Source organism: Phalacrocorax carbo, chromosome 3 (genome assembly GCF_963921805.1).
Source record: "Phalacrocorax carbo chromosome 3, bPhaCar2.1, whole genome shotgun sequence".
NCBI classification, from domain to species: Eukaryota; Metazoa; Chordata; class Aves; order Suliformes; family Phalacrocoracidae; genus Phalacrocorax; species Phalacrocorax carbo.
In genome coordinates this window covers 93,680,431-93,707,391 of record NC_087515.1, presented here as the reverse complement: position 1 = coordinate 93,707,391, position 26,961 = coordinate 93,680,431, and positions in this window count along the sequence as shown.

Sequence of the window (26,961 nt, the reverse complement as noted above, 5' to 3'; positions counted from 1 at the left end):
GGAAGAATGGCTCTTTTCTATAAGCAGCTCTACTAAGTGAGTCAGTTAAGAACGGGCATCCCTGTATGACTTAATACAGAGGTAGGGAAGAAATGATGGAGTTACCCCCACCTCTCTCTTATAAAATAGTTTAGTGGTGACAGCACTTGCATATTTTTGGACCTTCACTTCTACTTCCACTGCATTTTATCCCATCATTGTTGAATATAAAATGGATGCAAATAAAGTGTGGTGCATTTGTGATATGCAAATATCAAGTGGCTGATACACCAGCTGTGCTGCCATCCAGCAAGACCTGGGCAGGCTGGAGAGCTGGGCTGAGGGGAACCTCATGAAATGCAACAAAAGCAAGTACAGGGTCCTGCACCTGGGGAGGATCAACCCCATGCTCCGGTACAGGCTGGGGGCTGAACTACTGGAAAGCAGCTCTGCTGAGAAGGACCTGGGAGTGCTGGTGGACAAGTTGACCCTGAGCCACCAATGTGCCCTTGTGGCCAAGAAGGCCAATGGTATCCTGGGCTGCATTAAAGGGAGTGTGGCCAGCTGGTCGAGAGAGGTTATCCTCTCCCTCTACTCTGCCTTAGTGAGACCACGTTTGGAGTACTGTGTCCAGTTTTGGGCCCCCCAGTTTAAGAAGGGTGTGGAACTGCTTGAGCAAGTCCAGCGGAGAGCTACCAAGATGATCAAGGGACTGGAGCATCTCCCTTCTGAGGAAAGGCTGAGAGACTTGGGTTTGTTCAGCCTGGAGAAGAGAAGACTCAGGGGGGATTTCATTAACACCTATAAATATCTGAAAGGTGGGTGTCAGGGACTAGGCTCTTTTCAGTGGTGCCCAACGACAGGACAAGGGGCAATGGGCACAAGTTGGAACACAGGAAGTTCCACTTAAATATGAGAAAAATCTTTCCTGTGAGGGTGACAGAGCAGCGGCACAGGCTACCCAGGGAGGGTGTGGAGTCTCCTTCCCTGGAGACATTCAAAACCCACCTGGATGCGTTCCTGTGCCCCCTGCTGTAGGTGTCCCTGCTCAAGCAGGGGTGTTGGGCAAGACGATCTTGAGAGGTCTCTTCCAACCACTACCATTCTGTGATCCTGCGATTCTGTGAAAGCCATGAAGCTAAGACTCCCTTGTGCTCCAGAGTGCCCTGCTTGTTTCATGGGAGATGTCTGCAGCTGCCTTGCTGCCCCACGCTGGCCTTCTGCACCCAGAACTCCTTTTGGCACAGTTGCACAGCTTCATTAGGAATAGATGGATCAAAGTAACAGTAAAACATAGAAAGTTTAACTTGAATTAACATATATATGAACAAATAAATATAAAAAAGGGTGTGTGTGAAAATGTTATTTTGAATGTTTTTATAAGGAGAGTTTTATACCTAATATTGTAGGTCTAATTGCTTCTACTTCATTTTGAATTTATTTGAGTTAGTTTTTGCCTAATATTTAAGCTCCGTAGGTTAATTAAAAAACAATATAATTTTATTTTCTTTGGCTTTTGATGGTGTCCAAATTAAAAGGAAGGAAGGTTGAATGTTCTTAACATAGATAATGATTTTGGTATTGATGCAATATACTTCTATCAGGCTTCTGAAGCGGATGACTACAATTCAATATCTATTTGATAATTATTCTACAGCATTAGGAGAATAGTAATTATTAATTCACGTAAATACAATCAGATTCGTGTTATCTTCTTTGATACTTTGAGTGCCATTGAGATTTTATCTCTCTAAATAAACCATCCTGAATTATTAGTATTTTTTTTTATATTTTAGAGATTATCTCCTATGGTTAAATCATATTTTTATTATGAAATGATAAAATAAATGGGACAAGAATACACCTGAAAACAGTTTGAAAACCTCCTGCTTATAATTTGAGATTATTTGCAAGAAATGGAAATGTTCACCTTATGAAATCTCTAATTCATGAGTATTTATAGCAACCTTTACCTTCTGAAAATCATTTGCTGGATAGGCATTTGATTAATAATGCAATAATACAAATCACAATGCAAATTAAATTCAGGAAATAAGATAGCAGATGGTAAACTATTTCTTTCTTTGGCAGACTGGTATTCTGCAGTTGCAGGACATCATAGTTCACATCTCTATTATCAATATATTTAACTACCTTTGCAATGACTTTTGATACTGTAAATATAGTTAACCACTTTTAACAAACAACAGATGCATGAATTGTCTATGATTGTATTGGCTTACCTATATATGATGTATGTATGAATATTCAGAGGATTAAAAATAATTTTTCTCAGGAGTTACTGAATCAGCATGAGCAGCATTTGTTGGAGTGATTAGAGATGTTACGTACATCATCATGAACTGACTCAGAATGTATTTAGAACTGTCAACCCCCCACTTTTATGTAATTCACCAATTAAATAACATAAAAATGACTTTAATTCTTTTCTCCTCTTCCCAACCCTATAAACCTCTGTTGTATTCCAGTTCTGTGAACATGCATAGAGATGGAATGAATCTTATCCAGAAATTTCAAACATGGTAATTGCCAAGACTGTACAGTGACCACAATTCAAGGCTTAACAGGTCTTCAGAATATTGCCTGTAATAGGGGTTTACAATATTTTGTTCAACTCCTTTTAGGTACTTGCAGACAGCAGTAAGATCTTTCTGAGACTTCTCTTCTCCTGGCTGAAGAAACTCAGCCTCTCGTCATACATCCTGTGCCCCAGTCCCCTCTCCTCAGGCACTTTCATAGGACTAGTTTTTCAGTTTCTCTCTTGTAATGGAGAGTCCAGAGCTGGACCCAACACCCTAGATATGTCTCACCAGAGCAGAGTAGAGGGAAGAATCACCTCCCTCAGCCTTTTGGCTGTGCTTTTGCTAATGCAGCCTGGGAGGCTGCTGACCTTTGCTGCAAGGGCATATTTCTGGCTTATGTTGAGCTTGTCCACCACAACATCAGGGCTGTTTTCTGCCCAGCTGCTTTTTAGACAGTTGGCCCCCAGCTTGTACCGCTGCATGGAGTTATGCCAACCCAGGTGCAGGACCTTGCATTTGCCTTTCTCGAGCTTCATAAATTTCCCATCAGCCCACAGCCCATCAAGTTCCCCTTGAACAGCAGCCCTGTCCTCCAGCTTATTGACAACTCCACCAAACTTGGTATTGATGGCAAACTTGCTGCAAGCACAGATATGTTAACTACAGTTGTGTTAACAGGGATAAGGACAGTCTCAGGATCAGGTGTAGGCTAAGCTTACAGTGTAGACATAACCACTGCCAAATGTATCTTTTTCCTGCCACTGTAGAAAATGTCTTCAGTCCTCATCTGTACCCTTTTCTTGCTTACTCAACTGTTTGTTTTGTTTGTTTTTCTTTAAAAAGTAAAGTTTACTTTCCTGCTGTCAAATTAATCTCCACCAACCCTTTCTGTTCTGCTTGGCTTTCACACAATTAATTTAATTGAAATGGTCTTTTTCTAAATGTTACACTGACCTTCTAGCTAAGCTTCCTGTTTCTTCTTCATTGTAATTGTCCTCAGTCTTTCAGCCACCTTTGATAAAACACTCTCCGAGTTTAGAACTCAGTACTCTCTCCAATGGTTTCTTTGCAAGGGTGGTTATGGAAAGATACGTTACCAGTAATTTTAACTGAGGAAAAATGAGCAGAAAAACCCAAACCATCCAGCACTTTGGGGCAGAACAGGTAGCTTATGCTAATATTTATATGATAGAATCTAACTAATTCTGGAAACTCAAGCCATTCGGAAACACGGTGAGTATTTTGTCTTGTGTCATAGTATGGCAGGCAATAAATTTTATCCAACCTAGAGATTCAGCAAGTTTTTCTCACGTCTTCTGAACCCTCAGAACTAAGGTCTCATGAATGAAAATCTCATTTGGGTTTCAACACTGTTATAGGCTTCCTTTTAAATTGCTTATGAAGGATACTCATTGCTATTGAATCATTAAAGTGGACTTTTTATTAACAATTGTGTCAGATCACTGGTTTTGCATCAGAAGCTCTTCTCCTGCAACATCAATGCTACATCTTTCATAACAATAAAGTGTTCAGAATAGAGTGAGTTTTTGTATCCAGGATGAAGGCTAGACCCATGCAGAGATGGATGACAGCTTCCTATTTTTCTTCATTGCATTACCAAAAATACTGCAGCATTCTTTGTATATTCAGAATTTTCAAAGTATTTCTATATAGTTTTACATATCTACACTGTGCAGTTCAGCTGAAAAAGAAAAAAAAAAGCTTTATTAATACATTTTTATCTGTCCTCAGTAGAAAATTGAGGCAAAACCCTCTGATTCCTGACAGTATCTGACAGTTAAGATACTGTATGTCAGAAGCATACAAAAACCACCTTTAACCTGTGGTGCAAGAGCTCTTCTCTGAGCCTGGTAAGGCAAAAAGATCATATACCATGTAAGAGAAATTCAATAAAGCAGTCAACTACTCCTTTGTTCGTGTAATCCCCAAATGCTTCTAGATAGATAATCTGTCATTATTCCCTGCTGCAGACAGAGAATTCTTTGCCAGAGTAGCCTATGATGACATTCATCTCACCCACTACTCTCGACATGTTCATCTGAGCTACTTGCTATAAGGGCTGTTTATAGTCAGCAGGGAGAAATGTCCTTTAAAACCCATTTCATCTGATGCATTTTAGGTGAGATAAAATCAATCATTCTTTGGAAGAATTTATTTATAAAGGAAGCATCGGGCAACTAGCGCAGGTGTAGCTATGGTAGATATTTCATCAGATGAGTCCCATCTCTAACTACTATTATGCTATACTTAAACTATTTTTTCGTATGTGTAGAACTCTAGACCTGTGTGGAGTGGATTTTTGGCTATGAAAACCTCAATTTCATGGAATTTCAGCTGTGAAATCTGTCTTTAAATTTAAATGTGAAATGTCTTACATAACCAGTACCTGAAAATTTCCTTCCTTGCAATTATCAGGTGCATAGATCCAAACCACTCAGAACATGTTGTTACTTCAAATTCTATGAGTAATTGACACTCAGTTCGCTACTTTTTATTCATCAGTCTTCTCATTTTAAGGGAAGTCTCTTTTATTTTGTTGTTCAGCTTTTTTTTCTTTTCTTTTTTTTTTTTTTTTCTTGTAGTGTTGCTGAAGTTCCCCAAATCTAGAGGTTTGTCATAAATGGCAGCACCTCAGAGGCGGGGCTGCCCATCTTTTTCCATTAATGTTTTTTTTGCTCCCTTGAGGCTGTGCAGAAGAGACATTTATTGCCATGGATCTGAGAACCCTGTTGTCACAATAAGGATCTTCTCAGGCATTGCACAGAGAAGAATTTTCTATCTTGCTGAAGTTCTAAACAAATATGAGCAGCAATACTGTGGTGGGTATTTACTCAGTATGATGAAAATCCACAACTAAATGCTGCAGGAGGTGTGTATATCTTGATTTAAAGATCCACACAAGAGCAGAAAATAATTTTTTTTTTAACATAACAGATTTTGTTGAACAATCAAAATATTGATTCCACTCTAGGGTATTTGTCAGGTGATCTCTACTGTGGACCACTGAATAAATGGACATGCTTTCACCTCAATGGGTGCAATATATTACTGTGTTCTTGTCAAGCTCTTCTGCATTTCTCTTTCTTTATAAAACAATTCTGAGCATTTTGGACTTCACACTTCATTTTCTCCTTGTTTTTACAATAATTTTCTGCTTTAAGAAATCCACATAACTATGGTAATTAAGAAAATGCGATGCCTTTGATTAAATAATATTAAGTATTCATTGCCTATTGAAAGTCTTTTTTATTTACTGGCCATTAATATTAACACATGGAAAATTTATGTTTTGCTCTGAACCTTTTGAAATTATTTGTCTCTGTTGGGTTTTTTTTTTTTTTTTCCCTGAAGGAGAGAGTAATTTAGAACAATTTGTGCCTGGGAGAGTAGAAGAGAAAGAAGTTGGATACTAATGACTCTCCCTTTTCAGACTCTGAGGCTGTCTGGGAAGCAGCCCAAACTAAGTGGAAACCTGAAGAACGGCAGAAGAGGTGGAGTGGAAGAATCCATGGGCCAGTGAGCTACCTGCCCTGTGTGTCCTGGCTTTTACACAGGTAAAGGATGTTGTTTCTGTTACTTGTTTGGCAGTGTTCTAAAAGGAAAACAAAAGCAAAATGTTTACACGGTCATTAAGAGGTAGGGTTATCCAATTCTGCATCCATGAACAATCAAACTGAGGTCCCAGCATGATGAGTTGGGGCAGGAAACAATGAACCAAACAAGGCAATCAGGGTTTGTGGAGCCTGATAGCTGAGTTTGGCCATTTCCAGAGGAGCCTGTTCCTTAATGAAACCAGATAAAAACGTGTTTAACTTCCAGTGTTCAAAGACTACTTCTGGAGTTTATGAATGGTTGTAAGTCAAATAAGGCACCTAAAAGATTTCAGAGAAATTGTGTTTCCAAACAGACTGCAGAATTTCCACTGAGGACTGGATTCACCACGTGTCTTAGGCACAGTCATTCTAGGTTTGTAATGCAGCCAATGGAGAGAGGTACACCTCTAGGCCCTGACTTAGGTCTTTGTTGGGCCCTCCTGAGACCAGTTATTTTCTGTTCCAGTGTTTTCTATTCTTTTAATATAAAAGAGAGACTGCAGTGACCTGGCTTCTTGTTAAAGCTGATCAGGATGAACTCTGGCCCAAATAATTTATTTGGCTTACTATATAAATGCGTATTTTATGTTTCATTGAATTTTGAGGGAAACTGCTAGAAAAGGAATTTTTCTTAATAATATGAGGTGTAGTGTAATGATAATGTGTAAGCATAATCCTGAAGAATCACTTAGAATATGGCATTTGTCTTCTGGCAGCAGCCTGTGGGCCTTGGTGATGGCTGCAGGATGTCCTTATTACTGTTCAGTAGGAAAATGCTGGCAGGCAAGACTGCTCATGCCAGTAAGAAAGACAGCAGTAATTTTAAAAAGCCTTTAGAAATATCTGACATGTATGCATGTGTCTTTAAGTCTATAAATAATCATGACACCAGTAGCATTTCTGCATTTATTCTTTAAAGGTTGTAGCTGCTGACTGCAGATGCAGAACTCTTGCTTCTATTCTGTATAAAATTAATGAGCATTTTTACATATCTATTTTATCTTCTCAGGGTAATTTTCATGTCATGCTGTTGCATATAAGCTTAGCACAGCATGCTTCAGATAGAGACATATGAAAAAAACAGTATGGATAGATACAAAGATATGTGTTTCTTTTGCATTAGTTTCCAAATGGATATGAGGAGGGTTTTTTGGCATCATCTCCCCTGTATCAATACACATATATTTTTTGTTTTCTTTTGATTTTTCTGGAGTCCTGTCTTGCTTTAAATATTGTGTTCTGGAATCTCCACAACTCTGGCATGAATTACAGTGTCATAAGGTTTTCACAGACGTATCACAATGTCAGAATAAATCTCTCCATACGGAAAATTATACCACTTTTGTACCGCTTTCACCTGCATTAACATATCTGTTAATCTTTGTACCTTTTGTTGCTCTGGCATAATTTTTACAGATTGTTCGCTCTCTCTTAAATTGCTTATATGCAGTCAGGTGCAACTTACAACTAACCGTTGGCAGGTTCAAATACTAGGAGCCACATGCATCTTACAGATGTCTTTCATTGCTGCTTCTTTGACCCTCTTATCCTATGAAAAGAAGGGTGTGTTTGGCACTGCTGAACAGAGGGCGATTGTTCTATTTGGCATATTTCAGATTGAAAAGAGACCCTGAAACAGATTTCCAAATTCATAATGTCCAAAAGTATTAATGTAGAGTTGATCAAAATATTTTATTTTGACAAAAATGCTCAAAATTTTGACAATTTAAAATGTTATGTTACAGTATTCCATGCAAAATAAAACAAATTTTAAAAATAATTTCATAAAGAAAATGACAAAATGCTTTGACAGTGTCTAAACATTTCTCCCTTTTCTCTCCAGAATGAAATTTCAGCTGAATCTACAGGATTTCATTATTTGATACAATTACATTTCTCAGTAGAAAAATATTCCAACTAATCTTTTTTTCCAGCTAACTCTAACCCAAACTGAAGAGAAATCTGTGAAAAGCCAAGTTCTATCAGTATAAGACATGAAAAATTAACTCATTATCTAACTTGCAAATAACTACAGGAGCTGCCAAAGACATCTGAAATCACTTCATACTCAGGGCTGTGTCAGAAGTCTAGGAAGAAAAAGTTGTCTTGCTACTCAGGCAGAAATCCAACCTGAAGTTGCTACAAAAGGCATTTCTTTATGTCCCTATTAAATGCTTTGGTGCTTAAATGCTAATGTACTGACTAAGCACTATCATGATGAGCATGACAGTCTGAGTAGATTTTAATACCTGAGGTTTTCAGTAGGGAACCAGTCTGATTTCCTGACAACAGAATATCTCCCTAGAAATTGGAGCCTGCGGTCATGGTCAAGGAGAGGAGCTAGTCTGTCTGCTATATCTACCAAATGATGCCCTCCTCCCGTGTTATTCTCTAGCCTGCACTGTCAGCCAAGTGGATTGTGCACTGAATAGACATGTGAAACCACTGGTGTCATATGGCTGCAGATGTAGTTTTTGCAGTTTTATTCCCTGGATATATCTAAGCAGGGACTGGCATAGTGCAGGTCTTGGGACACTTTTTATAGAACAGTCTTGGACTGGCTGTGGTGGAAATGACATGTGAAGCTTGCCTGTATAACCTATACTGAGTGGTTTCTGGTCAGCAGGGAGTGAATTGACCCAGCAGGTGCCAATAGACTCAGGTATGAAAGTAGGAGGACAAGCCCAGTGAATTCCTGGCATACTCTATGGCAGCTGTCCTACTACCTGGCATCCACACTGGTGTGAAGCTTTCCTCACCAGGTTCCCTATCTTACCTAGCTGTGCTGGAGAACAGGCAGAGACTACACAGAGCTGGCAGATCGGGTATGAATGCAGCCAAATTGCTTTGCAAAGATGTCACAGTGGAAAGGGTCTGTACAAAGACAGGGAGGTCTTCTGGAAGTGCAGCCACAGCTAAGGTTTCCCTGTTTGCAGAGCTAGTTGTGTGGGATGACAATTGTGCCTCTCTTAAACCCATCGCTGTTCCGTCAGGCAGGTAAGATTGAGGGCCACAATGGAGGAGTCTCAGACAGGAGGTTTGCAATCGCTAATTCTCCAGTGTTGCACCATGAATAATAGTCACACCAATGCCACCTTTAGTGAAATCCCACTTTCTGTTTGCAGTGGCTTTGAAATGGCTGCACAGCTGTTCATTTGTTCCCGTCTTCTGTGTGTGTTTAACCTCCCAGAAGGGGAGGTCCTGTCACAGGACACAAGGCCTAGAAAATCATGCCTAAGTGTGGCTTTTTTTCATTTCAGGGAGGGTCTATCTCCCCTTGGGGTTCTTTACTGTGGTTGTGGGGTGTACTCTCAAGGACTAGGAGTAGCCCAGGTCATTGCTTCATTCTGCATGAGGCTGCACATTCAACTCACCTGTGGCGGGTTGCATCTGCTGCCTAACAGGAACTAACTGCATTCACAGGTTTCTCACTTTGAGACTGTAGAAGACCATGGAAAAAGAATGTGTCTTTCACACAAAGTCATCTTTCAGCTGCTCTCACTTGAGGGACTTTTGGGAGCTAGTGTCCTTCACACAGCCTGGAGTTCTCTGTGTTCAATGTACACCAATACCAGATTGTTGTTTGGTCCTAGTCTGTCCTCATTTTCAAGACGGTGAGATCCAAACGGCCATCCAACAAACAACTACTTCTGTGTGCACTGAGCACTTTCCAGGTTCCATTGCCTGCACTGAGTTGCTCTCCATTCAGCGTAAGAGGTGCTTGGAAAGCTGGTGCACATATAGAAAACTAATTTCAGGTGCCCTAAGTACCAGATTGATGGCCGGTGGTCCAAAGAGGGACAAAACGACAACAGCTTTTTACACTTTTTCCTTTAAATCTGTCTGTAACCATTGTAAGCCTTGTTTATGCTATAAACATCCTTATCTCATCTAACTAAAAAAAAGTTTTTGCACTAACAGACAGCTGATAGTGATCAGATGGACAGAGTAGCAGCTAGTATTTACACAAAATGAATTTTTTTCCCATATGCTTTACAATTGTATAGTCATTCTAGACCTCCTTTGGTCTGAATGGAGATAATGGATAGAACCAAAAGGCCGATATCCTTTACAGGAATTTGAATGAATTTGAGATGAGCAAAAGGGAGATATGAAGACTGAGTTAAGTTGTCTGTTGACTTCTCCATTAAACTAATGGGTGTGAGATATTTATCTATGTTTCTCTATGCGTCTTATACTTTGAACAATTAGGTTTAGAAAGAGGAAAAGGGACAGAGGTTGGTAACTTGAGGGACCCTTCTTTGGTACCAATTAACATGGCAACAAATTGTCTTGTCTCTTAAAATAGATTTATGGATAATTTAAGGACATTTCATAATGACAGCACTTTAGAAACTAAGACACATCTCACTAAGTGTTCATTTATGGTCATATTACATCTGTGCCTGTGCTTCAACTCATTTTAATAACCCAAGCAGTGTCTTACATTAAGAATTTCCTATGAAGTAGTTATCTGGGGCAAAATTATGTGATATAAGGATGCAGTGACATAGAAGACACTTCTAGGTGACAAAACAGTGTGCCCTTAGCATATTTGGAGAAAATAGCAATTGTTATGTGGAAGAATATTGTGGAAAGGGTTATGGTGCAAACTTGACAGAACTGTGATTACCGTATGGAAGTCACAGGTCTCTCAGAGATATAGATATCTATGGATATATTAAATGTACAAATATTTGAACTTATTAAATAAGATATAAATAGAAGATTTTGACATTTACAGAATAACAGAATGGATGAGGTAGGAAGGTATCTCTGAAGATCATCTAGTCCAGCCCTGCTCTTCAAACCATAGTGAGCTAGAGCAGGTAATGCAAGGCCATGCTCAGCTGAGGTTTGAATATCTCCATGGAGGCTCCTCAGCCTCTCCAGTCAATCTGTTCCAGTGTTTGACCACCTGCACAGTAAAAAACAAAAGGAAAAAACCCCAAAACCGAAACCCAAACCAAAAATCCAAACCAAAACCAATACAAACAAACAAACAAAAACCCAAACCAAAACCCACCAGCTGGTTTTTTTTTTTTATGTTTAGATGGAATTTTCTGAAATTCAAGCTGTGGCTATTATCTCCTGTCCTTCCTCTGGGCACCACCGAGAAGTGTCTGGGTCCATCTTCTTTACTGCTTTCCATCAGGTATTTATATGCATTGTTAAGATCCTCTGAGCCTTCTCTTCTGCAGGCTGAAGAGTCCCAGCTGTCAGCCTCTCCTCATACGTCAGATGCTCCTGTACCTTAATCATCCTCATGGCCTACAATGAACTCAGTCCAGTATGTCCATGTCTCTTTTGTACTGGAGAGCCCAGAACTGGACCCAACACTCCAGATGTGTCTCACCAGTGATGGACAGAGGGAAGGGATCACCTCCTTGACCCACTGGCAATGCTTGCCCTCTTACAGCCCAGGATGCTGTTAGGTCTTTTTTGCTAAAAAAGCATATTGCTGGCTCATGGTCAACTTCTTGTCTACCAGGACTCTTAGGACCTTTTCTGTCAATCTGCTTCCCAGCCAGCTGGCTACAGTGTGAAATGCTACATGGGCTTATTCCTCCCCAGGTGCAGGATTTTGCACTTCAGTTGTTGAACTTCATGAGTTTCCTGTCAACTCACTTCTCCAGACCCTTAAGTTTCCTCTGAATGGCAGCACAACACTTTGACATATCAGCCACTTCTCCCCAGTTTTGTGATATTCGCATATTTGCTGGGGGTGCAGTGTACTGCCTCATCATCCAGGCCATTCATGAAGCTGTTAAACAGTATTGGCTCCCTGGGATACCACTAGTGACTGGCTTTCAGCTGGATTTTGTGCTGCTGATCACAGCTCTTTAACAAACCCTGCAATTCAGACCATTTTCAATTTATCTTACTGTCCATATATCTAGTCTGTATTTCATAATTTTGTCAGTGAGGATGCTATGGGGACAGTATCAAAAGCCTCCCTAAAATCAAGGTAAACAACATCCATTGCTCCCACCTCATCCATTAAGCTCATCATCTCATTGTACAAGACTATCAGGTTGGTCATACTTGACCTTCCCTTCATAAATCCATGCTGACTACTCCCAATTACTTTCTCATCTTTCAAATATTTAGAAATATTTGCAGGATTATTTGCTTCATCACCCTGCCAGTGATTGAGGTGAGGTTTACTAGCCTTTCGTTCCTGGATTCTCCTTCTTGCCCTTCTTGAAGGTTGGGGTGATTGCTTTCTTCCAGTACTTAGAAAACTCTCCAAATTGCTATGACTTTTTGAAGGTAATTGAGAGCGTCATTGCAACTAGGCAGCTTCCTCAGCATTTGCAGGTCTCTCTCATCAGATCCCATGGACTCATGTGTAGTTTGTTTAAATGTTCACTAACCTGATTCTCCTTTGTTTTCCTTGTTGCAGACTTTCCCACTGTTCTCAAGGACCTGGGATCCCTGAAGGTTGGTATTACCTTGTAATATGCCTGTAAAGACTGTGGCAAGAAAGCCACTGAGTACCTCAGGCTTTCCCATGTCATTTGTCACCAGTTCCCCAGCCCCATTCAGCATCAGGTCCACATTTCCCTTAGTTTTTCTTTTACTTGCGGAAGACCCTCTTTCTAGATTTGACTCTAGATGGGCTTTGGCTTTTCTATTTGCACATGCAGAGAGTGTCTCTGTACTCACAGAATCACAGGTTGGAAGGGACCTCAGGCATCATCTAGCCCAACCTTTCTAGGAAGAGCCCAGTCTAGACAAGATGACCCAGCACCCTGTCCAGACAAACCTTAAAAGTGTCCAACGCAGCCGAGTCAACCACTTCCCTGGGGAGATTATTCCAATGGTTGACTGTCCTCACTGTGAAAAATTTCCCTCTCGTGTCCAATCGGAATCTCCCCAAGAGCAACTTGTGTCCATTCCCCCTTGTCCTCTCCATATGACCCCGTGTAAAAAGGGAGTCTCCATCTTCTTTGTAACTACCCCTTAAGTACCGGTACATGGTGATGTACTCCTCCAGAGTTACTGCTCCCTGCTTCCACCTCTACAGTCACCTCTACCTTGTTCATCCCTGCTGGCCTCCTGCTACCTTTGCTTGATTTCCTGCTCATCAGGATGGGCCACTTTTGAACATGGAGGAGGTGATCTTTGAAAATCAACCAGCTCTCCTGGACCTCTCTTGTATCTGGGATCATGACTCATGGGATTCTTCCAAAATGTCCCTGAATAGGCCAGAAGCACTGCTATAAATACAGGATATGAGTCTGAGTCAGACACAAAATGCCTGTGGCAATATTCAGAAATTAGCATACTACGTAGGATTCCTTTAAAAGCTAATAAATTGAAAAGGAAGGTATTATGAATACACAATTAAACACTCAAGGGACAATATGATAGTTAAGATTAACAGAAGAAACTTAATACTGCCTTTTACTAATATATTTTCTGATAAATATTTACACAGTAAATAAATCACCTCAAATTAGGCAGGTCCATGTCTTAAGTACCCTAAAATTATGCAGCTTGGTATGACAGTTTAATCTGTGTAAACTTTGTGGAAGTCACCAATGTGAAATGTACAGAGTAAGTTTCCTATGAACTATTCTACAGATACTTTAAGAGGTTGTGGAAAAAAACTAAACAAATTATACTGGAGACTGTTAAAATAATGCAGAGAAATTAAGAAGGGCACAGAGAAGGCAACAAAACTGATCCATGGGCTTGGAACCACTTCCATAGAGGAAAAGACTCACTACAGCTGGAGTCCTGGGCTTGGAAGAGGATGAATATATGACAGCATCCCATAAAATCATAAAATATATGGAGATGCTGCATCTGGAATGCTGATTGCCATTTTTTGTAACCCAAGAGTTAGGGAGCACCCACTGAGATTGCTGACGAAAAGGAAGCAGTTTGCAAGCAATGCATAATTACATTGTGAAACTGGTTGTTAAAGTTTTCAGCCACTGGATATTAACAACCCGAAAAGTAAAACAGCATACAAGAAGGAGCAGGCAAGCAGAGACAATAGGTCTGTTGATTAGTCTCCAGACCTATTGGTTTGCCTCAGGCACCCATGGATTTCCTCATACCAGGGAAAGGTCACTTCGTATTTCTCCCAATTCTTTCACCCCTCCCACAAACCTCTGCTCTTGGCCAAAACAAGAGGTAGGAAACCAGGCCACTATGGCCTTTGAGCCACTATTGCACACCTTAGTTTCTTACAACTTTTTCCCAGCCACATGTACTTTAAATTCAGTTTAAGCTGAAAACTGCTGCTTAGGTTGTGCAAGAACACACATAGTGTGTTATATAGTATTGGGTCTGGCTGGAATGGAGTTAGCTTTCCCTGTAGAAGCCCTCATAGTGTTGTGTTTTGTATTTGTAACTAGAAGGGTGTTGATAACACACCAGTGTTTTGGCTACTGCTGAGCAGTGCTTGCGTGGCATCAAGACTGTCTCTCCAACCTCCCCTCCAAAGGACATTGGGCTGGGGATGGGCAAGAGGTTTTGAGGGAACATAGCCAAAACAGCTGACCCAAACTGACCAAAGGGATATCCCGTGCTGTATGATGTCACATTCAGCAATAAGAGCTAAGAGTAAGGAGGAGGAAGGATACATTTGTTATTAAGCTGTTTGTCTTCCAAAGCATACTGGGGCCCTACTTGCCAGGAAGTGTCTGGACATCTCCTACCAATGGGAAGCAGAGAATAAATCTTTTTCTTTTCCTTTGCTTCTGTGCATGGTCTTTGCTTTTCTTCATTAAAATTCCTTTATCTCAACCCACAAGTTCTTAATCTTATTTTCTTCCCCTGTCCTCCTGAGGAAGGGAAGTGAGAGAGCAGCTTGATAAGCACCTGGCAGCCAGCCAAGGTCAACACACCACAGTATTCTTTTGCACCCAAGAGTGGGGATCTAAAGGGATTTGAGATAAAGACAGTAATTGCAAGAGGTAATGGGCAAAACATGGACTGGGCATTGCCAGAGAGAGGAAGTATTGTGGGGAATTTTTGTTGTGAAGGGACAAGGGGCAGATTGTGTGTAAATTGTCCACCTTTGTCAGTATTCTGAAGATGTTATTTTGACTTTGGTGTTGGGAATTCTTTTTGTTATTTTAAGTGAAGTTTGTGAAGATTCTATGGTGAATATGTATTTTAATGATAATTCTTAAATATGTGATTCACAGAGGCAAGGGGTAGGATGTATTGGATTTATGTGGCAAGGCTTTGGGAGTGGGGACAGGCTGCAGGGGTGGCTTCTGTGAGGAGAAACCAGGAGCTGCTTCCATGTTAGACAGAGGCAGTTTCAGTTGGCTCCAAGACAGACCCACCGCTGACCAAAGCTGAGCCCAGCTGTGATAACATATTTAAAATATGCACCTCCCCAAGTGCAGCCAGGAACAGCTCCTGACAGGAGCTGTGGCCCATGGAGAAGAGCCCACACAGGAGCGGGTCTTCTGGCAGGACCTGTGACCCCGTGAGGGACCCACACTGGAGCAGTCCATTCCTGAAGGATTGTATTTTGTTGAAAGGACCCATGCAGAAGCAGTTCTTGAGGAACTGAAGGACTGTATCCCATGGGAGGAACCCCATGCTGGAGTGAGGAAAAGCGTTAGGAGAAAGAAGAGGCAGTGATGAAGTGTTACAGGCTGACCACATCTTCCTGCACCAACTGGGGGGAGGAGGCGGAGGAGGCAGATGAGTCAGGAATGATGTTGAGCCTGGGAATAAAGGGAGGTGGAGGGAAGTTGTTTTTAATTTTGTTTTTACTTCTCATTATACTACTTTGTTATTAACCGGCAATAAATTAAATTAATTTCCCCAGGTTGAGTGTTTTGCCCATGATGTGTTTGCCCTGCCCTTATCTCAACCCACAAGCTTTTGGTCATTACTTCTCCCACTGTCCTGCTGAGAAGGGGGAGAGATAAAGCCAGCCAAGGTCAACTGACCACATACATACAAGTGACAGAAACACCAGACCTTTTTAATGTTCAAAGAGAATAATAGCTAGGAAAATACCAAGACTAAGACATTCAAGATAAAGTTTTTAATGTAAAAATTCAAAGGACATGAAGTCTCAAAACTAAACATGAACAGTAAACTTTAGTCCTGTTCTCTGCCTGCCTTCTAAAGATAGGTTGATTAAACTCTTTGGCCATACAAGATCCTGAAATAAAGAGGCATATCCAGAGACAGGCTGCAGCTTTGGACCCCTAACTTTGAAATTAGTTATGTCCTGACAGGCTGAATATATTCCTCTTAAAGTCACGTTTTACTGTTTTGTGCCCCTTTGAAGAGAAGATGGTTCTTGCTTAGAGCTGAACCTGAATAACTGAGGGTGTGTATGAAACATTGATTTTTAATCAGTTTAATTCTGCTGTTGGATCACTGAATTTTATGGTAGTGAGGTGAATTACATGTGTGTGTCTGTGTGTGTGAATAAGTACATATATATACACAAAATCATTTTGGGTGGAAAGAACACAGGATAGATATTCTTATAATAACTTTACAAAATCCAAGTAATTCTGGAATGAAAGTGCTGGAATATCATTAGTGGGAGAGAAATACTGTTGGTACTTTTGTCTTTACAAAAGACATTAACCCTCAAGGTACACACTGGAGAACAGATGTTTAAATAAAGACAGGACCTGCTTTTGCCTTGATGTGACAGGTGACAGATCTATTGACAAAAAGAGACCCCGATCCAAGGAAGTGATCTTCCTTTAGACTTGTTTTTAGTCAGTAGTTAAGACACTAGAGAAAATTTAATTTTCTGGGAAAAGAAGATGAGATAAATTTAATTTGCTTCAGCCTCACTAAAAAGCTTCAGCCTATTGCTATAAGGAAAAATGTCAGGTTTTCTTAAGAAGGAGAAGCTGGAGGTTAGAAGAATAATTGCAGACTCAGGTTTTCATGCAGAATTCCGGATGAGCTCATACCAGTTACTGATGCCACAAACTTAAGAAGTGTTGTCACTTCAAAAGAAAATTGGGCTAGCATTCAGGAGGTAATGGATGACCTTGAGAAGTGAGGGAATTGAAGCAGTAAAATACTCTGTAGTGCAAAACAGGATTTTATGTAGAAAACCTAAGTCCCTAAAGATGAAACTTGACTTGTTTATGAAATCAGTCATTTGGCATGTTGCCTGCAATAACTTGTAACAAATCTGAGGCCTGGTTTGGTACTGCTAAGCAGTCCTTTCCTTGTTTATAGGCTATGTTTAACCAGCACAGTCCCAAGCATGGGTAAGTAAAGCTACTATTAACACTGGACAGGCTAACACTGGTTTTTTGGAGAGGTGCTCACTTCTACAGGTGCACATGAAAGCTCTGTGAGTTTACATTCAATGTAGTGGCAGCAGAGGAATATGCAATATCAACCACCTTTGGCTGGGAAATGTTTAGTTTAGGCTGAACATCCAGGTTTTGGACTATTTGGTTGTGGTGTGGGAAATGAGATAGAAAAGGGGAATTTAGTGTTGACTCTAATGGTATCCTTTTATACTTGGTATCTTTGCTGGGTAGAGTTCTTGGTTTTTTCAGTTCTGGAACTGGTCACAGCGCAAGAATTTCTGGGCTTACAGTTGTTTCTTCATGCCTGCTCTTTCCCCCAGTAGGAGGAAGAAAACCAGTCATGAGGGCAGCAGGAGACATGCTGGTTCCAGTCCTAGATTTCTTGCTGGCATCTCTGCAGGAGGATGCAGTGATGGCCTCCCAGAGCATGGCAGTTGCACAAAGAGCACCCAGCAGAGATCGGAGGCTTTTGTGGCTTTCTGGGTTTTGGCTTTGGTAGTGTATCACTTGATTTGAAGAAGCATTTCTGGACAATAAATATGTGCAGTTTTGGGTCCAGCTGGCAGGTTTCTATAGCACAAACACAGCCAGCGCTGCTTGCAGGCCCAACACTGCAATTCCTTATTTTGGTTTTGTACTCAATGGGCTTCTGTGGACCTAGTCAGACAACGCATCTCACTGTGTCCTGACATGCCTCTGTCAATGTATTTCACATAGCGCTGCCTCTGCTTTCAGTTCTGCCACTTCAAAAATCCGGGTTCATAATGAATAAATACCATTTTCTCCTTGAAGCTTTCTTTATTAGACCAAGTATCAATATCACAGCCATGCCATAGAGGATTGCAAGCTTCTTTTAATGTTCAGTTCTAAGACCAAAGATGAAACTCACTATTTTTTTCCTATAACAGAACATTTTTGACATAAGACAGTGGCAGGGAACACTTGTCCAGGCACAGCTTAATTTTCTTTCTCCTTGAGAAATATTTGGGCATGAACAGAAAATTGTCATTAGTTTCTATTTTGTTACACATTTCTTTTATCTTCAGTCTGCTTGAGGTTACAAACTCCAAATGAAAACACTGCTGAATAGCTCTTCACTGCTATTTTTTTCTACAGTAAATTTCTCACATGGCATACAAAAGAGGGTTAACATTTAGGTTTGGCTGAACAGATAATGATTGCAGAGGTGGTAAATATTTTCATACATATGCCTGGATACATTTTGGTGTCATTTTAAAAGCTGAAAACTTGCGTTCGCTTTCAGGCCTAGTATCATGTCTACTCACCTCATCTAAAGATGCAGCTGTTGCTTCAGCTGGACGCTGCAACACTGCATGTTGAAAATGCTCTCCTGCTCCTGTTGCTTTTGAAGCAAGGCTCCTGTATGCTCACTTGGGCTGCCTGCAGGAGAGAGCCCGTGGCAGCACCCCTACATAATCCCTGGGTTCTCTGCACAGAACAGCACTCTCTCACTTGCACAGTGTTTGCGTCTTTGTATGTGAGATCAGTTCCTTCAGTTTCTTCTGCTGGCTTCCTTCTGTACATGGATGGGGACCATCCCTGCTCCTTTTATAACCAGGAGGGGATTTATTGCTTGACATGCATTGCTCTACAGAAGCAGGTATTTGTTTTATTCCACTGTAAAAATCATTCACTAACAGGGATGAAATATGATCTTAATTTTTATTCAGGCAGAGCTCAAAATCACAACAATAGATTTATTATTATCCCTTTCAGAAAGCAAGGGCTGAGGAGAAGCAGCAGGACTGAGTTATGGATCATTTTCCTAGACTGAAATGGTATTCCTAAGGATGAGGTGCTGTGGGTTAGCACAGTTTTGATGATGCTACAGTCACACACTACCAATCTATACTGGAGTTTCTGATCTTTGTGCTCTTCTCAGATATATTTCACAATGTGCAAAGTGATCAGGACCCAGGAATGATGTACCACATCAAAGCAACAGGAAGAAATGAGAGCGCTGCCTTTTAAAGTGATACCAGCCAGCAGAATAAGCGTCAAGTACCTGACATACCTTTATTTTAACCTCTTTGTGTAATTTAATTCTGTGGAAAGAGGCATCATGCACTGTGAAACTATTAACCCTTCCAAGAACAGACTGGATTCTGAGAACTAATTACTATGGTTGTAAACAATGAAATCATCTGCACCCCTCCCCTCATGCTGTGACTCTGAATCTGAGCATAAAAAAAAAAAAGACCTAAAGGATCAGGGGACCTATGCTGTTACGGGAGAGGGAGGATCTCTCTGCAGTGCTTCAGGAGCCAACTGAATTTGGATCATAAACTTCTGAACTGAATCAGAGTAGGATTTTCTGAACTGGTACCGTACATTCTGCCAACTACAGACCTTTTTGTTAAGTTTGTTACTTTGATGAGATATTATTAATGAGAAAATATTTATTTTAGTGTTTTCTGTCTTGATTTCTTCATATGCTTCTCTTGGTGCAGCATCTTCAGCACCCACTTGCATATTGTGCTCAGATAAATGTCACATTAACCTTCAGAATTGTACCTGCTGACTGTGGCGTCCGTGCGGTAAGAGCAGTTCTGATGCCACTGCATGCTCTGACTTGTTTATCAAGCTCTTGACTTACAGAAGCTGGTATTGTGTCAGATCATCTGCAGCTGATTGAAAAGATTACCTGACAAGAAGATAAGAAGAAAACACCTCCTTTTTTCCTACTAAAGTCTGCTGGATGTTTTATATCTTTGCAGTACATTACAGGGCAGATCACAGGATAGTTTCTTCTGTGTGTAATGTTGAAGAAAAGGTATTGTGTTGCTCCTTTCTTTGCTTCTTCTTAAAATTGAATTTTTCCCTCCCTTTCTTTTTGTAGTGTCAAAAATCACCTGGACCTTTTCAATTACTTCTGCCCTGAACTAAAATCACAAAGATCCAACTGATGAGGAGATCTTTGATGGCAGTGTGGTTTTGGTGTAAGTATTGTTCACAAGGAAGGGGTTTAGGAGCTCCTGGGATAGCAATTAATGCTTTAGATTTACTTGACAAAAGCTCCCTTAATTTATAGAGAAAAGTCTTTCTGCAGAGAACTGGAGAAAGAATTACTCCTTCACTGGGGGCGAAGAGAAAGAAGGTTTCATATATGTTAAAAAAAAAAAATCAGTATGAAAAGCAGACTCAGTTCTGGCTATTGTTTAATGCATTTTCAGGCTGATGTACTTACCTTTCCTATCCTTCCAATCCTTAAAACAGAAGAAACTAGATTTAAAATAGACTAGCAAGCAGTAGCATACCTTATTTGCACTTTTCAGATCTTCAAACAGCTTTATTCATGTATTCAGAGTCTAGGATGGACAGTCCCATGGGTGATGACCAAAGTCAAAACAAGTACACAGATTCCTCCTGCTGTATATACTGAAAAGGCTGCTATATATTAGCCTCTGAAATAGATTTCATATAGCAAATTCAGAATGTTAGTTGGAAGCACGAATGCTCTTAAATCAAAGTTTCCTGGACTCAAACTTTCTGAAGCATCAAATAACGAGAAAATTGCAGCAGAGAAGAACAGTTAATAAAACAACTGCTCCCTCAAAATCCAGGTCAGGGCCTTATGTTAATTCTGTATTCACCAACCTATTTTTGTAACAACTTTCACAAAACTGAATGGAGAAGAGTCATTAAATAGCACATCCGGCCTTGAAATATTATTTCTTGACATTATAACGTGAAAAAGGACAACTACAAATGGCAATTCTGGTGTAGTTACTACATGATAAGTTCTTCTCCTCTGTCAGCACCTGCTGAGCAGGGAGAGGGGAGGAGACTGAACTGAGCCTTCATCTTATTCACACAGCCTGATTATACACGGGCTTTTAAATCCAGCTCTCATTTAACTTTATATTTTCGTCTCCATTCACTTTCCAGTGAAGTGTTCCTGTGTTCCTGAGAAAAAAATGAGGGCATGATTAGGTAGGACAGTGAAACATGTGTTCAGTTACAGAAAGCAATATCATCTCTTCCCTAAATCTGATTAGTTATTGTTCCCTTAAGTAGCACTGACTATGCTCACGTGCTTTGCAATCCAAGCCATAAGGCATAGACACTGGCCAAATGCCAGTGCAGCAGCCCACTGATGCCATGCATAGAAGACAGAGCCTGAAAAGGCTCCAGGGGATATCATCTGAGGAGGCTGAAGCTTTGGCCCACATTTTCAGGAATTCTCTTTCTGAGCTTTCTTAATGGCCCTGTTGGCTAGTTGGTGCAATGTGGGAGAGGAGCCTAAACACTTGCATCTTAAAATCTGTGGTGTCCTGATTAATTCATTTGATCAGCATGATTTTATACAGTAGAGGGATGTAAGTATATATATGATTGTCCTTATCTTGTGGTGATTTTACACAAGTTTCTGTATGCTCAGTTCATTTTTTCTGAACAGGCTGTGTAGGCCATAGCAGACATGTCTGGGATTTTGATTCAACACTGCTCTATGTGAATGTTTCACATTTTACATATTTCACTGTGTTAATCCTCACTAGTAACATAAAACTGAGAGGACAAGGATAGAAGCAACAAAGGACACTCTCTAAATACAATCTCCTCCTGTATGTCAGTTTGGAGAGAGCCTTTAGATAAAGGCAGTCTGTTCCACAGGAAGCCTCTTCCCCTGCCAAGAAGAAAACAAGGGTGTGAATCTTTGGTGCTCCGCAATCAGTTGCCTTATGAGAGCTTCATTGGGCTAAGAGGTGGACTGTAGAGCATCAACAACTTGGGGACAGAATGAGTACACTAGACTGCAGGAGTTATAGGCCAGCTGGAATTACCTAAGGTTTCCCTCACTCCTCAGGGAGCTACTGGGAGTCCTACCAAAGAGCCTCCTCCCTCCCCAGGGAGACATGAGAGCAGGACTGAGCATGGCAGGGCATACACTTAATGATTTTTGAGTCTCACCATACACTTTGGCCTCAGCAGTTGAGGAAGGAGCTATGAACAGACAGATGGGGGACTCTTCTAGTGGATACTAGCATGTAAAAAAATGAGTCATTGGGCCATAAAGGATACTGCAGAGCTGTCAAATACTAGGTATTATCATGGCTTTGAGTTATACTATCTAAGATGTCGGACGTTTTGTTGACATTTTTTCTTTTTAAAGTCTAATTTCTTCCTTTGTCTGCTACTGTGTTGCTGTCTGCTTACATCATTGAATCACTGGAGTGGTGTCCAGGCTCACAGTCTTCTATCAGACATCTGACGCAAACTGGAGGCTACCTAATATTCATTATTAGTAACTGCCTAAAGCAAATCATGGCAAATGTAAACTGCTTTGGTAGAACTTATTTAAAATACTCAAGCACAGAAGTGTAATTACATGTGGGTTTTTTTTTTTTTTTGTGCAAATATTTGTAGTGCTCAAAAAAGTTCTTTGTGGGCACTTTGTAAGCATGAGATTGACTAACAAACTAATCTATACCCAGAGGTTATTTTACTATGCAGCAATTCCTACGGAAAGTTAATTATGAACAGGTAGACCATATTTTGAAATTTTGGGCCAGGGCCTTTAAAAATGAATGTGTAAGTCACAAACGTAAATAGTTTGTATAAACTTTAAAACAAATGTTTGTGTTATGTGCAGAAATATGAGGATCATATATGCAAAGTAACTCCAGTATGGACATCTCTAAAAATGAACTTAAGCAATATAGTGATAAAGACAGGTACATACAGTCATCAAATCAGTTAATAATCTAAAAAATGTGCTGTGAGCATCACTAAAGTCAGACAAGATAGCGTTCTTCCCCAAATGGGCATATATGCTAGATGAGAAAGTCCATAAAAATCCAGCCTTCGCTTGTTCTAATTTAATCATTACCTATTTAGTAATGTACTATTACCAGTAGAGAATGAGAAAAACTAAGAAAAGTGAGGATTACATAGACAGGACTATCTGGTTATTTAATTGAGACAGAAGCATGTCGTGATAGTTCTTTTCTGAAATAAGCTGACAGTGAACAATAATATGTCACAACATACCACAGATTGATTTCAGTTCAGACAACCTCAGACATAATGATTAGTACAGATCATAGTTAATGCTGCAATTTACATACCATGGATTAATGCTTAACCTGGGTGATTACCATAAGTAAGCCATGCATCTCTCCCCTACATTCCTTCATCTGCAGATAGTCAGGCACGACTTTAAACTTGTCCCCAGGGTGCAATACTCACTACCATGATTAGCAATATGAAATGAAATGTTAAATCCAAAAACAAAGAATCAGCACTAGCTTTATCAATTTAACATTCAAATCAAGCAATTTAAGTCACCAAAGTCTGAACTGAAAACACTCTCTAATTATTTATATATCCGTGTGAAATTTGCTGCTCTTGTAAACAGCTAGATATATTGACAACCAGTGAATATTACTCATTTGAGAACCACTACCCAGCCTCAGGTTTTACAGTAATTAAAATTAATTCTGACAGTGAGAGAGGCAATATTCTTGGGTTTCTTTAAGACTTCAGAAAGTTCAGGTTTGATTCTTATATTTTTCATGTGAAAGAACTGTGGAAATACATATTCTAAGAAAAACAAAACATATTTGTAGGTAGCATTCAGGGTACAGGAAATGTAATGATCGTATACCATCTGCAGATTTGATAGAAAAATGTATTTTGAAGCTTTTTACTTGCTAGTTGTGGTGGTAGGTGATAACTGCTATGTGTGAAAAACCTAACATCCTTGAGCTTTGAAGATCTCAGCCTTAAGATATTTAGTATTTTAAATAGTTGTCTTAATATTTTTTGTGAAGTTTGGAGAGATCCGTTTAAGGGCTTTCTGGTAACATACGGAGTTCTGTAACTGTGATTTTGGGATGCATGCACATTTTGTAGTTACAGTCAGTCCCCAGGATCTATAATGTTTATCATCCTAGAATTTCTATCTTTATTGCTAAACACCTGTAGCAATTTATGTTCCAGGAAAATTATGAGTATGGCTACCAATACTGAAAGATCCTAAAGCCCAGTCTGTGCTATTTACATGTACAAGCCCCTGAATCTTTTAGATATCATTGTCCCCTTGTTGAAACTAAATATTTACACTTTAAATGTTACCTCCAAAATGCAGTACCATATTTTCAGAGACATCCTATATTCCAGAAATGCATTCTCCAGACAACACCATTTCTTTCTGCAATATTTTACTATGGGGCAGGGGATCTCACAAGGGTAAGAAAGCAACAAAATGTTGATCTTTTGCATTCAGCTAACCTTGGATCATGGTATATAATCTATTTCAGGGATTACAGCCCACACATGCGCTCTTCTTTCAGAAGTCAGAGGAAATTTCTCCTCCTCTTTTGACTTTTATTGTGATGAGAACAGTGGTTAAAATGACTTTCTGTGCATGTGTGGAAGAAGTCTTGATGTCGTCCTGACACAATATTGTTCGTTTTATCTGATAAACCATGGAGCATTCTTGCTCAGTGATCCCACTGCCAGAGGAGCTCTGTGAAACTCCTGCATCTTTTTACTTTAGAATGACTGTGATCAATACATCTATCATGCATCGCTCTTCTCACTGCCAATTTACAGCATGTAACTTCATGTTTCAGCCTTCTCACTCATTGTATCTGTGAAAGTTCAGTGAGCTCTAACAAAGCCAGCAGACAGGAAAAAGGCTTGCTCTCTGTATCCAGTACAACACTATGTATGAGCAAAGCAGCAATGAAATATCCCAGTTTATAGACTCGCTGCTTGCAGAGAACCTTGCACATTCTTCTGCATCTACTCTAAAGAAGTTCTTCATACCTAGAAACAGACAATTTAAAAGAAAAATCACTCAGGCTCTCCATTGTTTGAAACACTGTTTTTCTTATGAAGCATCACCAGTGTTTTCTTTCAAATCCATCGCTCCTAACCCATAGTTAAAGTGAAAGAAAATGAAGTTTATTTTAAAATGTATATATTTTTTTTTCCATCTGATGTCGCTATTGGAATAATTGCCCTTTTCCAACAACAAATAAATTTAAGTTGTGAGCCAGTTTTTTTTTTTTACTTTGAAGATATTGCTTCCCTTCCTCTGAAGGAAAACAAACCCCTCAGAGCAGCTGCTGTTCCAGGTCCTTCAGTGATTTTATGAAGACATACTGTTTAATTTTGCACACAGTGTAAACACAGTGCATAACCCAGTACTAATAGACATGGATTTAAATGAGATGTTTGGAAGACTTTATTCGTTACTGTAGCATGGAGTAGTCAGACTCAGTTTGGAAAATAACTTGTTATTGTTAAAATGTTTGCACCTGGAATAGAGTTGACTCAAATTGCCAAGAACAAAATTATTTTGGAATATACTACAGAGGTATGGCTTATTCTGTCAAAAATGATTACACAGTGAGAAACTGCTGACTCTGTAATGTTGTGTATGCTCCTCTCTCTTTCTTTGATAACACTCTTAGCAGTTTTCCTAACTAGCATTTTCTTCTCAAAATGTCTTCTGCTGTAAGGAGGATTATATCCTGCACTCCAACTCACAGATTTATGATGCTTAGAAAAAGCAGAATGTTCAGAAAAGTTTGAGAGCTATTTATTTATGTATTTGTTTACTTATTTATTTTTGGTGCTCACATAATTAAGAAGACTGCCATAATTAATTTTAATGTGATAAATTGCAAAGATAAGAGTGTAGCATACTTTGTGCCCATTCATTTCACTTGCAAATGCAGCACAGATCTTCCTTATTGTCTGCGGTACACTTTCACTAATATTACAGCATGTTTAGAGAATGCAGAAATCTGTCATCTGGAGCCTGCAGAAATGTGATCAAGTCTGGTGTGAACTATGTAGGCTTTTCTCTCCTGATTTACCTTGTTTTTGAAAACAGAGCTGTAACTATGACAGAAACTGGTTCTTTTGTCCTAGTGTCTCCATGACTGACTCTCCTCAGTAAGATCAGTAAATAAACTAGGCTGACTCTTCTTCCCAAAAAGGTCTTCTGATATCCTTTTTTTTTTTTTTTTTAATATCAGTCTGTGTACATTTTTTTCTGTAGAACATTGTCTTGGTTGCATCTAAACAGGCTATGTCCTGTCTTCTAGTGACTCCTATGTTCTTGTTGAAAAAAAAAACCAAACAAACCAAACATGGTCATGTCAAATCATCAGTTAAAAATGGTTGCGTGGAACAGAACTTCTCCAAAACAACTTGGACATCAGCTCCTAAACTGTTATCTTCAGTGATGATCACTCAAGGGTCTGGATCTAAGCCTCTGTATCCTGTTGACTAAACGCTGAACAGTCAGGTTGAATTAAGTAACTTAAATATAACTGATTTCATATTTTATTCTACTCATGTGCATTCACTTAGAGTTCTTAAATCTTTTCTGTAGAGTGAAATGCAAGTCATTAAGGATCATTTTAAGGACACACTTTCCCTTTGTAAGACCATATGGACTATTTTTACATTCCTATCATCATCACAGTATATCCTTGGGGAAATTAGTTTACTTATATAAAATAAATGGGATTTGACATTAGGAATGGATAAGGCGTGCTACACTGGATG